The following is a 17,900-nucleotide window of genomic DNA, read 5'->3' on the forward strand; positions in this document are numbered from 1 at the left end:
TGCGCCGCCTGTCCGAGCCTACGACGTCCAAAATCTGTAATGAGGGAAGGCCGCCCAACCCCACGACATCTGGATGTAGCCGGCCGGTGTGGCCGAGTGGTCTAGGCGCTTAAAAAAAAAGGCTCTGAGCACTATGGGACTTAACATCTGTGGTCATCAGTCCCCTAGAACTTGGAACTACTTAAACCTAACTAACTTAAGGACATCACATACATCCATGCCCGAGGCAGGATTCGAACCTACGACCGTAGCAGTCGCGCGGTTCCGGACTGAGCGCCTAGAACCGCTAGACCACCGCGGCCGGCGTCATCTCTTGTTTCGAAGTTGTTTGCATTAGCTTGTTATTTCTTCACTTCCTAATTATTACATGCTTATCTATTTTGCTCGTAGCGGTCAACAAATCGTGCGTAATTGGCGAGCTGTCTGTACTCGGGGCCGGTTTCTCGTGCGCCACCTTATATTATTCCAGTGCGATCAGCCACATAACACTACAGTTGGCTAAACGAGATGTTTTGCAGAATCACGAAAATTACAAGTGGGTGAGCATTCTGTTACGAATAAAATTTCTGTACTTCAGAGGGGAGGGAAGTGCCCCCTCTTGGCGCCTTCCATCCTTCACTCACCTATGCTACTAATTTTCAATTATTCATAAGAACCATATACCAAGCACAATGAACGGTGAACAAGTAAAAATGAACGGTTCGCAAAAAAGAGCGATCACCAGTGAACTAGTTTCCAAGGATGAACCGGTGTGGCCGTGCGGCTCTAGGCGCTTCAGTCTGGAACCGCGCAACCGCTACGGTCGCAGGTTCGAATCCTGCCTCGGGCATGGATGTATGTGATGTCCTTAGGTTAGTTAGGTTTAAGTAGTTCTAAGTTCTAGGGGACTGATGACCTCAAATGTTAAGTCCAAATGGTTCATATGGCTCTAAGAACATCTGAGGTCATCAGTCCTCTACACTTAGAACTACTTAAACCTAACTAACCTACGGACATCACACACATCCATGCCCGAGGCAGGATTCGAACCGGCGACCGTAGCAGCAGCGCGGTTCCGGACTGAAGCGCCTACAACCGCTCAGCCACAGCGGCCGGCGACGTTAAGTCCCATAGTGCTCAGAGCCATTTCAACCATTTGCACATCTGGATGCGGTTTCACCTTGGTTCCGCCACGTGTTGAAGGGACTCACCGCAGCACTCCCGGAACACCCGACAAGTCGTGCAGTTTCCAAAATGCTCGTACCGAGCCTCCGGGCTATCACAATCTGCCCTTAGTCAAAATTATATCACCCACTGATACTTCACGCGCCGTGTGTGTGTCTGACTACCAGTCATTCCTCGCCAGGTGACGCTCCCATCGCCTGGACGGCTTTATATCGATAGTAGATCGGTGGTTATAATGCTCTGGCTGATTAGTGTACATGGTGCTGTACTTCGGAATATCACTTAATCTTTTCATGTGGCGGAATGTCGTCCTCATAACGGAGATCATTCATGTGAACAAGACGACTTTCCGATTCGAGCAGAAAGGAGAAGGATATTAGTGACACTGCTACAACAAAATTTTGTTCGATTTACTAATGCACATTAAACCTTCAGCAAATTTGTGTCTTTATGGTGCTTAGTGTACCTGAAAAGGCGACATAGATGGTGCGTTTTAGAGCAGATGTATTTGATGACAAGGGTAAACTGCACAGTGGACTGGATTCTGCGTTCAACACTAGACCTGGATAAGCCAGTTCGACGGCTAGAGAAGAAAAATAAGTGGATCGCATTCAGCGACAGTAATTTTATTCATCTGTAGATCACTTTCACGAGGATAATTGACAAGTTCTGGTATTACAATTTAATAACAGCAACAATAACGTGTACAGAATAAAATTTTCACTCTGTAGCGGAGTGTGCACTGATACGAAACTTCAGAACTGTGTACCGGACCGAGACTCGAAATCGGGACCTTTATCTTTCGCAGGATAGGGCTCTACCAAGTGAGCTGCCCTAGTAAAACTCAAGACGCGTTCTCGCAGCTTTACCTCGGCCAATACCTCATCTCCTACATTCCAAACTTCACAGAAGTTTTCCTGCGAAACTTGCAGTCTAACACTACTGGAAGAAAAGATGTTACGGAGAGGTCAAGTTTGACAAGAATGCCGGAAGTAATTTAGGGAAACGACTTAAGACCTATATCAGGGTGTCCAGATGAAGACTGGAGGCTCCACTCTCCCAAATATAAGGCCAGTCTGTTTAAACAAATGTTACACCATTTGGTCTATCCCTAATGTACAACAATGTTTTACGAAGAAGTTATTCATTAATATAAAAGGCTACACTGTTCATTCATTTCTCACTCTCTGTCACTACACATATTATACATATGTTGTTTCATTGCATCCACTACACACACTGTCTATTGATGCCAGGGTCACAGCGACTATTTCTGTTTCCATTTTGTGTATCACAACTTCCCATTTGCCGGCTCAATAAAACTGAGCCAGCATCTGTCTGTAACGACCTCAGAAAGATGATAAGGTGTTAATATTATGAAACGCATACTGTGAGAAGAGATTTTTTCAGAAAAGAAAAAAGAAAGAAAAAATAGTGTAAAATTGGTATGTGATATTATATATGTTTTGCTGTCGTTATTATTATTCACATGTATTACATTTGTCACCAAACCTCTAGCGTGTGTTATCTAAGTATACCCACAATGTATGGAATGTATTGATCAACAGGTACTTTGTAACTGCCTTTTTAAATAAGTTTGATTCAGTAATCTCTTTAATATCCCTGGGAAATTTATCTTGTAGTGTTATTCCTTAGTACGAAATGCTGATTTGAGTATACCTAGTAAAACATCGCAGTTTTTTGAAACAATATTCGAGTTACTTGCTGATTTACTTTATCTCAAATTCATCTGTGTTATCGAATTTTTACCTATTTACTAAGTATATGGTCTGTTATATGGGTGACGGCCACGTCAAGGCGAGTTAATTTTATCCCATTTGCCGAGTTTGTTGCATATTTTAGACTGCAGTTAACGGCAAACAACCTTCAAAAAATAGTCCTAATTTTCTACTGTAGCCACCCTTCCCCAGAGATAATAACAAACTGCAAAGAAGGTGAATCTTGCACGCACCTTGCTTCTGTCTGAAACAGAGGCACCAGTGGCGCTTCATTTTTCCATGCTGTAGTGTATCGACACTGTTTTTTCACGTGGGGACTGACACCAGTCTATTGCTTTTTTCCAGTGGTTGCTGTTAAGCTGTTCATCAAAGGAATTACTCTCTTGCTCGTGGAAAGTGGGCTATTGGCTCATGCGACAAGAACTGATAAACTAGATAAATCTTCTGAAGTTCCAAACAACATCTCCGGTCATCATTTTGGCCGCCTCTGGAGATTATGGAATCATAGAGCCTTGTTTTATGGAGATCCCATCACCAAGTTGTCAGTGCGTGGGAACCATGGGGACTGGTGACAAATAAGCCGATTTTGTGTTATTTGAACAGGTACGACACATAATAGTTCCGAGACTTGGGATGTCAGTAATCATGAGATTCATATCTACCCGAAGAAACTGAATACAAGCGTCGCGCAGCCACATCTACAACCACCTCCATCATCCTCCTAAGGTACATTCTCCTTATAATTATTTATTGATTTCAGGCAAAGCCCATTTCACCACATACAGTTATGTCACACAAATACAGAGGACATTTTTATGACCGTGTTACAAAGCATAAAACACAATGTATTTCATAACCAAGTTGTATAAAGATAAGCGAACAAGTGTGCCAGGTAATGTGCCTAAAATACATTAGTCTGACTGCACAAATACAATAAATGTTACATTTTTGCTAAAGCTAGAGGAGTTCTTGGTTCTATTTATAGGAAATACAAAAAGTTAGTTATATGTGATGACTTCAATATTAATTGCATAAGAGATTCTGCAAGGAAAAGGATGCTGGTAGACCTCCTTAATTCATTAATCTTATGCAAACCGTATTCTTTCCAACGAGAGTGCAAGGGAACAGTAGAACAACCATAGACAACATTTCTGTTCATTCCTCATTACTAGAAGGGCATTCTGTTAGCAAAAAAGTGAATGGCCTTTCAGATCATGATGCACAAGTTTTAACTCTAAAAGACTTTTGTGCTGCAACTCATGTTAAATATAGTTATCAACTTTTTAGGAAAGCTGATCCAGTTGCTGTAGAGACCTTTGTAAACCTTATCAAGGAACAAATGGCTCTGAGCACTATGGGACTTAACATCCATGGTCATCAGTCCCCTAGAACTTAGAACTACTTAAACCTAAATAACCTAAGGACATCACACAACACCCAGTCATCACGAGGCAGAGAAAATCCCTGACCCCGCCGGGAATCAAACCCGGGAACCCGGGCGCGGGAAGCGAGAACGCTACCGCACGACCGCGAGCTGCGGACTTATCAAGGAACAAGAGTGGCAAGATGTTTATAGTGCTGATACATTAGACTATAAATATAGTGCTTTCCTCAAGACTTTTCTCGTGCTCTTTGAAAGTTGCTTTCCGTTAGAACATTCAAAATAGGGTACTAGCACAAACAGGCAGCCTAGGTGGCTGACTAGAGGGATAAGAATATCCTGTAGAACAAAGTGGCAGTTATATCAAAACGTTAGAAACAGTCAAAATCTAAATGCAGCAGCCCATTTCAAACAGTATTGTAAGGCACTTAAAAAAGTTATTATGAAGACAAAAAGTATGTGGTATGCAGATACAATAGCTAAGTCTCAGGATAAAATTAAAATCATATGGTCAGTCGTAAAGGAACTGGCTGGTCTGCAGAGACAGGTCGAGGATATAGAATCAGTGCGCAGTGGGAATGTCCGTGTTACTGATAAGTCGCATATATGTACAGTATTTAATAATCACCTTCGGAATATAGGAGGTGAACTAAATAGAAACCTAGTCCCAACAGGGAATCATATAGCGCTCGTAGAAAAAAGTGTTCCGAGACTGTTACTTGAAATGCTCCTCCATGATACTGACAAGAGGGAGAGTGAGTTAATAATTAAATCACTAAAAACCAAGAACTCTCATGGATATGACGGGGTATCTAGCAGAATACTGAAGTATTGTTCTATGTATGTTAGCCCAGTACTTAACCATATCTGTAACTTTTCCTTTAGGAATGGTCAGTTTCCTGACCGATTAAAGTACTCGGTAGTGAAGCCACTTTATAAAAAGGGAGACAGGGATAATGTTGACAATTATAGACCTATTTCTATGCCATCGGTGTTTGCTAAAGTTATCGAGAAGGTTGTATCTACAAGGTTACTGGAGCATTTAAATTCACTTAATTTGCTGTCAAATGTACAGTTTGGTTTTAGAATTGGTTTAACAACTGAAAATGCTATATTCTCTTTTCTCTGTGAGGTTTTGGACGGATTAAATAAAAGGTTGCGAACGCTAGGTGTTTTCTTTGATTTAACGAAGGCTTTTGACTGTGTTGACCACAAAATATTACTGCAGAAGTTGGACCATTATGGAGTAAGGGGAGTAGCTTACAATTGGTTCGCCTCTTACTTTAAGAACAGAAAGCAGAAGGTAATTCTCCGCAATATTGTGAGTGGTAATGATGTTCAGTCCCAATGGGGCACTGTTAAGTGGGGCGTTCCCCAAGGGTCAGTGCTGGGGTCACTCCTGTTTCTTATTTATATAAATGATATGCCTTCTAGTATTACAGGTGATTCAAAAATATTTCTGTTTGCTGATGACACCAGCTTGGTAGTGAAGGATCTTGTGTGTAATATTGAAACACTATCAAATAATGTAGTTCATGAAATAAATTCATGGCTTGTGGAAAATAATTTGATGCTAAATCACAGTAAGACTCAGTTTTTACAGTTTCTAACTCGCAATTCAACAAGAAGTGACATTTTGATCAGACGAAATGGGCATATTATAAGCGAGACGGAACAGTTCAAGTTCCTAGGCATTCGGATAGATAGTAAGGCTATCGTGGAAAGCCCATGTTCAGGAACTTGTTCAGAAACTAAATGCTACTTTATTTACCATTAGAACAGTATCTGAAATAAGTGACAGTTCAACACGAAAAGTAGTCTACTTCGCATATTTTCATACGCTTATGTCATATGGTATAATTTTTTGAGGTAATTCTTCTGATTCAAAAAAGGGTATTTTTGGCTCAAAAACGGGCTGTTCGGGCTATATGTGGTGTAAGTTCGAGACCCTCTTGTCGACTCTTATTCAACAGTCTGGGAATTCTGACATTGCCCTCACAGTATATATCTTCTTTAATATCGTTTGCATGTGGAATGCACTTCCTTAACTCTTGTGCAGAAAGGAGTGCACTATTCTGCTGCATCCATTTTCAATAAGCTACCACAAGATCTCAAAAATCTTAGCAGTAGCCCAAACGCTTTTAAGTCTAAACTGAAGAGTTTCCTCGTGGCTCACTCCTTCCATTCTGTCGAGAAGCTCCTGGAAGAGCTGAAAAATTAAGCAAATTCCAGTGCTACATTGTTGATTTTCTTTATTTAAACTTACGAATTGTCGCCTGAATACGTTTCTTGTATTTCATTTTATCTCTTTCTACTATCGTGTTATAATTTTATGTATTGACTCGTTCCATGACCATGGAGACTTCTCTTTAATTTGGTCCCACGGAACAATAAATAAATAAATATTTTAATAAAAAATGTGGTGTCACCGCCAGACACCACACTTGCTAGGTGGTAGCCTTTAATTCGGCCGCGGTCCGTTAGTATACGTCGGACCCGCGTGTCGCCACTGTCAGTGATTGCAGACCGAGCGCCACCACACGGCAGGTCTAGAGAGACGTCCTGGCACTCACCCAGTTGTACAGACGACTTTGCTAGCGATGCTACACTGACAACTACGCTCTCATTTGCCGAGACGATAGTTAGCATAGCCTTCAGCTACGTCATTTGCTACGACCTAGCAAGGCGCCATAGCATTTGATATTTATCTTGAAGCATGTACAGTCAAGACAGATGTTCTCCAATTGTGGATTAAAGTTAAGTATTCCAAGAACTACGTTCTTTTCTTTATAGGATAATTACTTTACCTTGTTCCAGACCTCACGCCAATCTGCGTGAGCTTAACAGCGTGCATTTCGGCCTCCTCTAGCAACACGGTGTTGGCTCTTCTGCCAACACTTCAAAAATATACGCACAAAACGTACATAATGAAACTTAAGAAAAGCTCCTCAACTTTTAAAATTCTGTTTTACAAATGCGGGTGAAATGGCAAACGCATTTGGCAATGGACCTATTCATGTAACTAAGAGCTCCTCTAAAAGAAATATAATGCTTCGGTTTTAAAGTACACTACTGGCCATTAAAATTGCTACAACACGAAGATGACGTGCTACAGAATCGCGAAATTTAACCGACAGGAAGAAGATGCTGTGATATGCAAATGATTAGCTTTTCAGAGTGTTCACACAAGGTTGGCGCCGGTGGCGACACCTACAACATGCTGACATGAGGAAAGTTTCCAACCGATTTCTCATACACAAACAGCAGTTGACCAGCGTTGCCTGGTGAAACGTTGTTGTGATGCCTCGTGTAAGGAGGATAAATGCGTACCATCACGTTTCCGACTTTGATAAAGGTCGGATTGTAGCCTATCGCGATTGCGGTTTATCGTATCGCGACATTGCTACTCGAGTTGGTCTAGATCCAATGACTGTTAGCAGAATATGGAATCGGTGGGTTCAGAAGGGTGATACGGAACGCCGTGCTGGATCCCAACGGCCTCGTATCACTAGCACTCGAGATGACAAGCATCTTATCCGCATGGCTGTAACGCATCGTGCACCCACGTCTCGATCCCTGAGTCAACAGATGGGGACGTTTGCAAGACAACAACCATCTGCACGAACAGTTCGACAACGTTTGCAACAGCATGGACTATCAGCTCGGAGACAATGGTTGTGGTTACCCTTGACGCTTCATCACAGACAGGAGCGCCTGCGATGGTGTACTCAACGACGAACCTGGGAGCACGAATGGCAAAACGTCATTTTTTCGGATGATTCCAGGTTCCGTTTACAGCATCATTATGGTCGCATCCATGTTTGGCGACATCGCGGTGAACGCACTTTGGAAGCGTATATTCGTCATCGCCATACTGGCGTATCACCCGGCGTGATGGTGTGGGGTGCCATTGGTTACACGTCTCGGTCACCTCTTGTTCTCATTGACGGCACTTTGAACCGTGGCTCTACCCCTCATTCGATCCCTGCGAAACCCTACATTTCACCAGGATAGTGCACGACCGCATGTTGCAGGTCCTGTACGGGCCTTTCTGGATACAGAAAATGCTCGACTGCTGCCCTGGTCAGCACATTCTCCAGATCTCTCACCAATTGAAAACGTGTGGTCAATGGTGGCCGAGCAAGTGGCTCGTCACAATACGCCAGTCACTAGTTTTGATGAACTGTGGTATCGTGTTGAAGCTGCATGGGCAGCTGTACCTCTACACGCCATCCAAGCTCTGTTTGACTCAATGCCCAGGCGTATCAAGGCCGTTATTACGGCCAGAGGTGGTTGTTCTGGGTACTGATTTCTCAGGATCTATGCACCCAAATCGCGTGAAAATATAATCACGTGTGAGTCTAGTATAATATATTTGTCCAATGAATACCCGTTTATCATCTGCATTTCTTCTTGGTGTAGCAATTTTAAAGGCCAGTAGTGTTTTATGCAATGTAATTGTTCCGCATTATTGCATTTATTACGTTCTAATGGTACAAGTACTCCGTCTTCTTCAATGAGTCAGTGATGGAAACGAGGAGAACGTAATAATCTTAGCAAATTTCTTGTCTTATTAGTGTTAACGTGACCTCCTCTTAGTCTGTTAACAGTAACAAGCTCTTTCACTGTGAGCGCCCATTTGAGAAACTAAGGGTGACGTAAGATCTGTTACTGAATCACGCTTTGACGTCACGATCCATGTCTACTAATTCAGTTCTTTCTGGTTTTGCTTGGTTGACGAATGTGTTATGAAAATCACTGAATGGTAGGGCTATGGGAGTGGTAACTCCGTTGCGACCTTTTCGCCAGTTATATTCGTTGCCGCTAATGTAAACGTGTCCTGGCATCTAATGTAGATGAATCAGTTGACGCATCTCCTGTGCCCTATTGAGACTTCTCAGTATACCGTATGCCATGGGATTTACAGATTTTCCTTCAGCTGTCCTCGTAAGAGACTGTACTGCACCCGTCAAGTCGGTAAATATTACGTCTTCGTCGACGTGTAAATCAACAATGTAAAGTATAGCTTGATGAATGGCAAACAACTCCACTCGATGCTTCTGCTGGTGACAAGAAGGATAGTTCCCAACCCGTGTCGTCATCGAAAATTGTGGTTCCTGCAGAGATTCACGTTTTGAGACCATCCGTGCACATTTGGTAGCAGTCATGCCAGTTGCGATCCAATTTTGACTATGTAGAGACTCTCAGTTCACTCGAGGCTACTCTAGCTATTTACCTATCAAGTCCGCCCCCGCTAGCTGAGTGATCTCCGGCACGGTAGCTCAGCGTGCTCGGTCGAGGGGTTAGCTACCCTCTGTAATAAAAAGAACTGAGTGAACGGATCAACAAAGAACCTGCACGGGTGTCATCGGACGTCCGCCACGAACAAATTCAGCGAACGATATAGAACAAAATGAGATCCAAAAGAAAAGAAAAAGTGGTCAGATCGACAGACTGTCAATCCTAAGGGCCCCGGTTCGATATCCGGCTGGGTCGGAGATTTTCTCCGCTCAGGGACTGGGTGTTGTGTTGTCCTAAACATCATCATTTCATCCCCACCGACGCGCAAGTCGCTGAAGTGGCTTCAAATCGAAAGACTTGCAACTGGCGAACGCTCTACCCGACGGGTGGCCCTAGTGACACGACATTTTTATTTTTACATACGGCACAGTGAGCATTTGAAGAGATGTCGTTTTAATGAAAACACATGACACCTGCGGAAATAATGGTAACGCTGCACTGCCGGATGCTCCACAGATACGCTTTAATTTCTGTCTCCTTTTCAAAGCCTGTCTCCTAGTGAAGTTAAAAATCTTAGTGTATATGTACAATAACTTGATCTCCAGTGTTTAATTTTGCTTTATGATTACTGAAACCTATGTGTAATATAATACCTGCTGCGGCTTTGTGACTGATTTACTATTGAAAATCTATTATTACTTTCGGCAGTTTCAGGTAACTAAAGGAAATGGATGACCGCACCGGAGAGATGCGACCTGTGTCACCTTGTACTTTGGCAATGATCTTTGTCAAAGTTCTTCTCTTTGCAATGAGTCGTACGATGTAAAAGACCATTTCACGGATGGCACATTTTACTGGTAAGTAGAATGGTTGAGTCTCTTACGTTCAGTCAGGAAATTGTCAAATCTGCTCAAAAGTATCCAGACGCCCCTATGTAAATCGGAAATGACCAACTGATGTCACAAGAGGCAGAACGACAGTATAAATAGAGGCAGGGAGTTTGTGTTGTCAGTAGGGAAGCAGCAAAAACAGAATGGGTTAGTCAGTGGAGATCTGTGACTTCGAACGTAGATTAGTAACTGGATGTCACCTGAGTAACAAATCCATCAGGCACATTTCAACCCTTCTAAGACTCCCAAAGTTGACGGTTGGTGATGTGACAGTGAAGTGGAAACACGAAGGGACAGCTACAGATAAATTAAGACAATGCAGATCTCATGCACTGACGTATGGGGACGGTCGAGCATTGTCGAGTGTGGTTGTAAAAAAAATCACTGTTAATCAGCGATAGAAATCATGGCGAGTTCTAGTGTGCTACCAGCAGTCCAGATAACATAGTGACTGATCAGCGGGAGTTACAAAGAATGTGGTACAGTAGTCGAGCAGCATCTCATAAGCTACACATTTCTGCAGGCAGTTCTAAGTGTCACTTGAGGTGGTGCAAAGAGAAAATCGAAAGAAGGGTTTAGGTTTGGCGAATGCGAGTACTTTACCTGCCATCACGTGTAGCGCCAACAGTGAAGTACGGAAGAGATGGTTTTAGGGTTGGGTGTGTTTTTCGTGGTTGGGATGTGGTACCCTTACTGTACTTAAGAAAACGCTAATTGCGGAAGGATGTGACCAAATTTTGCAGCATTGTGTAGTGCGTACTACAGAGGAACCGTTCGGAGACCATGACTGCATCAGCGAGACAATGCACCCTCTCGTAAAGCATCAGTTGTAAGATATTGGTTTTTGGACAATAACATTCCTAAAATGGACTGACTTGCCAAGAGTTCCGACGTGAACCCAACAGAACACCTTTGGGTTTAGTCAGAAAGTAGACTTCTTTTCTAACATCATCGCCCAACATCACTACCTTCTCTCTTGAAAAAAATATAGCTGCCATTCCTCCACAGAGATTAACACGCCTCACTGAAAGTTTCCTCAGCACAGCTGAAGCCGCCATAAAGATGAACGATTGACATACCCCATATCAATGTCCACTAAATAATTGGCCAGATACTTTTGATCAAACAGTGCAATAATTTATCATTGAGTTTTTTCAAGCCCACAGGATAAATGTATACATTAGTAAGACGTTTCTGAAGGTATTTGGTTTGGAGTGTAGCCTTGTGCGGAAGTGAATCAATAGTGGGCGTAACGAAAGTGAGAACGGACGATAAACAGTTCAGACGAGAAAAGCATAGAGCCTTTTGAAATGTGCCATAGAAGAATGCGGAAGGTTAGATGGATAGACGTTATAACTAATGAAGAGGTAGTGATTCGAACTGAGGAGACAACAAATTAATGGAACAGCTACACTGAAAGGGGGGGGGGGGGGGGGGGGGGGAATTCCTTGGTGGGATACAGCTTGTGCCATCCAAAGTCTAAAAGACTTGACTATCGCGAACAGCTTCAGTTGGATGTAGGTTGCAGTAGTTACGCAGACGTGAAGATAGACTAGCGTACAGATCTACTACATTAACACTGCACTTACCACATATCGTGTATTCCTTTACAAAGATTGTTTCCGTGACGATGGAAAAAACTTTCAACAGTGGTGGAGAGGGGCAATGCCGAGTCGGAAGTTTAAGCCAAAATGAGAAAATTTCTAATTTTGCCACCGAACTGCTGTAGGTCATAAGCACATTATATAAGAATTTTATTTATCAGTACAACTCGTTCAAGGTGCAACATTCATAACAGTTGTTCAAAGCAGTCTTGTACGCCTTCGAACAGGCTCGGTGTTGAACTGCATCGTAGAGAAAATTGTTAACAGGATATTCTCTTTGGTCTCGATACCTATATCACGCACAAGAATTTTCAGATCAGCTCACAAGAACAAATCATATGGAGTCTGCTGGAAGCTTTTTTTTTCGCCTTTTCAGTGAAAGTATAACGAAAGTGTTCACGAGTAGGATGTACAGGGTGGTCCATTGATAGTGACTGGGCCAAATACCTCACGAAATATGCATGAAACGAAAAAAACTACAAAGAACGAAACTCATCTAGCTTGAAGGGGGAAACCAGATGGTGCTATGATTGGCCCGCTAGATGGCGCTGCTATAGGTCAGACGGATATCAACTGCGTTTTTTTTTAAACAGGAACGCCAATTTTTTTATTACATATTCGTTTAGTACGTAAAGAAATGTGAATGTTTTAGATGGACCACTTCTTTCGCTTTGTGATAGATGGCGCTGTAATTGTCACAATCGTATAAGTACGTGGTATCACGTAACATTCCGCCAGTGCGGACGGTCTTTGCTTCGTGATACATTACCCGTGTTAAAATGGACCGTTTATCAATTGCGGAAAAAGTCGATTTCGTGTTGATGTATGGCTATTGTGATCAAAATGCCCAACGGTCATGTGCTATGTATGCTGCTCGGTATCCTGGACGACATCATCCAAGTGTCCGGACCGTTCGCCAGATAGTTATTTAAGGAAACAGAAAGTGTTCAGCCACATGTGAAACGTCAACCACGACCTGCAACAAATGATGATGCCCAAGTAGTGTTTTAGCTGCTGTCGCGGCTAATCCGCACATCAGTAGCAGACAAATTGCGAGAGAATCGGGAATCTCTAAAACGTCGGTGTTGAGAATGCTACATCAACATCGATTGCACCCCTACCATATTTCTATGGACCAGGAATTGCAGGGCGACGACTTCAAACGTCGTGTACAGTTCTGCCGCCGGGCACAAGAGAAATTACGGGACGATGACAGATATTTTGCACGCGTTCTATTTAACGACGAAGCGTCATTCACCAACAGCGGTAACGTAAACCGGCATAATATGCACTATTGGGCAACGGAAAATCCACGATGGCTGCGACAAGTGGAACATCAGCGACCTTGGCGGGTTAATGTATGGTGCGGCATTATGGAAGGAAGGATAATTGGCTCCCATTTTATCGATGGCAATCTAAATGGTGCCATGTATGCTGATTTCCTACGCAATGTTCTACCGATGTTACTACAAGATGTTTCACTGCATAACAGAATGGCGATGTACTTCCAACATGATGGATGTCCGGCACACAGCTCGCGTGCAGTTGAAGCGGTATTGAATAGCATATTTCATGACAGGTGGATTGGTCGTCGAAGCACCATACCATGGCCCGCACGTTCACCGGATCTGACGTCCCCGTATTTCTCTCTGTGGGGAAAGTTGAAGGATATTTGCTATCGTGATCCACCGACAATGCCTGACAACATGCGTCAGCGCATTGCCAACGCATGTGCGAACATTACGGAAGGCGAACTACTCGCTGTTGAGGGGAATGTCGTTACTCGTATTGCCAAATGCATTGAGGTTGACGGACATCATTTTGAGCATTTATTGCATTAGTGTGGTGTTTACAGGTAATCACGCTGTAACAACATGCGTTCTAAGAAATGATAAGTTCACAAAGGTACGTGTATCACATTGGAACAACCGAAATAAAATGTTCAAACGTACCTACGTTCTGTATTTTAATTTATAAAACCTACCTGTTACCATCTGTTCGTCTAAAATTGTGAGCAATATGTTTGTGACTATTACAACGCCATCTATCACAAAGCGAAAAAAGTGGTCCAACTAAAACATTCATGTTTGTTTACGTACTACACGAATATGTAATAAAAATGGGGGTTCCTATTTTTAAAAAACGCAGTTGATATCCGTTTGACCTATGGCAGCGCCATCTAGCGGGCCCACCATGTGAGTCGTGTGAAGTTAGCACCCCTTTTTCGAGATATATACATTTTTTTCACAGTTCTTGATAGATGTAGCATAGTTCTAGAGTTCTTTGTACAAAATTTCAATAGTTCTGCAGAATTTAGCGACCAAAACAACAATACTCGAAAAAATTTTCGTATCGAAGATGTTCTTTGGCAGTTTCCGCAAAATGTAAATAAGTACAAGAGTTCTGAGCACAGTTCTGAACAGAGCTCCAAGAGTTCTTTCGAAAATCCAAGTAACATTTTTTTGTGCAGCTAATAGTTTACGAGATAATTGCATTTTAATGAGAAAATCTTTTCACTTACTGTGAAGTTGGCACCCTTTTTTTCAGAAATATATATTTTTTTCAGAGTTCTTGATAGATATGGCATAGTTCTAGAGTTCTTTGTACAAAATTTCAATAGTTCTGCAGAATTTAACGAAGAAAACAACAAATTTCGAAAAAATTTTCGTATCGAAAACATTTTTTGTCAATTTTCGCAAAAATTAAACTTGTACAACAGTTCTGAGGACAGTTCTGAACAGAACCCCAAGAGCTCTATCGAAAATCCCAACAAGATTTTTCTATGGCGATAATGGTTTGAGATAAATTGATTTAATATGGGACACACTTTCTTTACGGAAAATATGAATATATTCGTACAACAGTTCTGATGACAGTTCTGGACACCACGTGAAGAGTTCTATCGAAAATCCTAGTGAAATTTTTTAGTGCAGGTAATAGTTTAAGAGGTAATTGCAACTTAATTAAGAATTCCATAAGAGCTCCTACTGTGAAGCTGGCACCCTTTTTTTCAGAAATATATATTTTTTTCAGAGCTCTTGATAGATAAATCATAGTTCTGGAGTTCTCTGTACAAAATTTCAATAGTTCAGCAGAATTTAGTGACGAAAACAACAATACTCGAAAGAATTTTCCTATCGAAAATGTTCTTTGGCAGTTTCCGCAAAATGTAAATAAGTACAAGAGTTCTGAGCACAGTTCTGAACAGAGCTCCAAGAGTTCTTTCGAAAATCCAAGTAACATTTTTTTGTGCAGCTAATAGTTTACGAGATAATTGCATTTTAATGAGAAAATCTTTTCACTTACTGTGAAGTTGGCACCCTTTTTTTCAGAAATATATATATTTTTCACAGTTCTTGATAGATATGGCATAGTTCTAGAGTTCTTTGTACAAAATTTCAATAGTTCTGCAGAATTTAGCGACGAAAACAATATTCGAAAAAATTTTCGTATCGAAAACATTCTTCGTCAATTTTCGCAAATTGTAAATAAGTACAACAGTTCTGAGCACAGTTCTGAACAGAACTCCAAGAGTTCTATCGAAAACCCAAGTAACATTTTTTTGTGCAGCTAATAGCTTACTAGATAATTGCAATTTAAGGAAAAAACCTTTCCCCTTACTGTGAAGTTGGCACCCTTTTTATCACAAATGTATACTTTTTTCAGATTTCTTGATAGATATGCCATAGTTCTAGAGTTCTTTGTACAAAATTTCAATAGTTCTGCAGAATTTCGCGACGAAAACAATATTCGAAAAAATTTTCGTAACGAAAACATTCTTCGTCAATTTTCGCAAATTGTAAATAAGTACAACAGTTCTGAGCACAGTTCTGAACAGAACTCCAAGAGTTCTATCGAAAACCCAAGTAACATTTTTTTGTGCAGCTAATAGTTTACGAGATAATTGCAATTTAAGAAGAAAATCTTTTCACTTACTGTGAAGTTGGCACCCTTTTTTTCAGAAATGTATATTTCTTTCACAGTTCTTAACAGGTATGCGATAGTTCTAGAGTTCTTTGTACAAAATTTGAATAGTTCTGCAGAATTTAACGAAGAAAACAACAATACTCAAAAAAATTCGAATAGCAAACATTCGTTATTAATTTTCGCAAAAAGTAAATTTGGACAACAGTTCTGAGGGCAGTTCTGAACAGAACCCCAATAGTTCTATCGAATATCCTAATTTCAATTTATTGTGCAGCTAACATGTTACGAGATAATTGCAATTTAAGGAGGGAACCTCTTCACTTACTGTGAAGTTGGAATCCTTTTCTTCAGAAATATATATTTTTTCAGAGTTCTTAATGGAAATGTCATAGTTCTAGAGTTATTTGTACAAAATTTGAATAGTCCTGCAGAATTTAGCGAGAAAAACGACAATGCTCGAAAAATTTTTCTTATCGAATACATTCTTTGTCAATTTTCGCAAAAAGTAAATTCGTACAACACTTCTGAACAGAACACCAAGAGCTCTATCGAAAATCCTAATAATATCTTTTTGTGGCGATGATAGTTTATACGGTAACTGCTTTGATGTTAGACCCACTTTCTCCACAGAAAAAGTAAATTCGTTCAACAGTTTTGATGAACAGTTCTGGTTAACACCTCAAGACTTCTATCGATAATCATAATAACATTTTTTGTGGTTATAATAGTTTGTATGGTAATTGATTAATTGTGGGGCACTCTTACTAAAAAAAAAAAAAATTATGTCTGTTCGTATGCTCTGATGCCAGCTCTGGATAGCATTGTAAGAGTTCTATCGAAAATACTAGTAACATATTCTGTGCAGGTATTTGTTTACGTAGTAACTGCCTTTATTAAGGAATGCTTATGAGCATTTCCCGTGAAGTTTGAACCCCTTTTACGATAAATATAAATTTTTTTCACAGTTCTTGATATATATGCAATACTTCTAGATTTCCCTGCTCAAAACACGAATGTTCTACAGAATTTCGGGAAGAAAACAATAACTCGGCAAAATTTTGGTATGGTAAAAAATTATTTGTCAGTTTGGAAAAAATAAATTTGTATAACAGTTCTGTTGGCAGTTCTGGATAGCACTGGAAGAGTTGCATTGAAAATGATAAGAACATTTTTGTGGCGATAATAGTTTATACAATATTTGTTTTAATCTGATACTCACTTTATCTAATATAGCAAAATTCGTAGAATAGTTCTGATGACAGTTCTGAATATCACCCACAGAGTTCTACCAAAAACTATAATAACATTATTTGTGACGATGACATTATATGAGATAATTAATGTGGGACTCACTTTTGTCATCTAAAAGTAATAAATTCGTACAAAAGATCTGATGGCATTTCTTAATACGACCCTAAGAGTTCTACCGACAACTGTAATAACATTTTTTGTGGGGATAACAGTTAATGAGATAATAGCATTTTCGAGAGACCCACTTGGTCTACATTATAATAAATTGGCACAACTCTTTTGCTGCAGTTCTGGATGGCACCGAAAGAGTTCTTTTAAAAACCCTCATAACATTTTTATGGTGCCAGTAGATTATAAAACAGATTGTGTGTTCACTCTGCAGTGGGTGTGCGCCGATGTGAAACTTACTGGCAGATAAAAACTGTGTGCCGGACCGCGTCTCTAACCCCAGACTGTGACGAAAGAATATCGTCACAATATCCTTTCGTCCAAGAGTGCTTCTGCAATTTTCGTAGGACAACTTCTACGAAATTGGGAACGCAGGAGATGAGGTATTGCTGGAAGTACAGCTATGAGGACGATCGTAAATTCTCACTTTTATTTTGGAAAACCGAAAATCGAAAACCCGGATGTATATTCTACTAAATACAAAAAGTCTAAATGTTCAGCACTATACAAATGCCAGTACACCTTCTTAAGACTG

General features: G+C 40.9%; 1 long non-coding RNA gene across 3 annotated transcripts in view; it reads left to right on the plus strand.

Annotated features, from left to right (window-relative positions):
• The window catches only part of LOC124798554, a 34,899-nt gene that overhangs the window by 8,637 nt on the left and 8,362 nt on the right, over positions 1-17,900 (plus strand). For 2 of the 3 annotated variants that reach the window (XR_007016953.1, XR_007016954.1), the window contains 2 exons: positions 3,249-3,629; positions 10,234-10,382. This is a non-coding gene — a long non-coding RNA (uncharacterized LOC124798554). The remainder of the gene's footprint in view (positions 1-3,248; positions 3,630-10,233; positions 10,383-17,900) is intronic. The other variant, XR_007016955.1, reaches the window with a different exon arrangement.

The sequence above is a fragment of the Schistocerca piceifrons genome, chromosome 5, assembly GCF_021461385.2.
Source record: "Schistocerca piceifrons isolate TAMUIC-IGC-003096 chromosome 5, iqSchPice1.1, whole genome shotgun sequence".
Lineage (NCBI taxonomy): Eukaryota > Metazoa > Arthropoda > Insecta > Orthoptera > Acrididae > Schistocerca > Schistocerca piceifrons.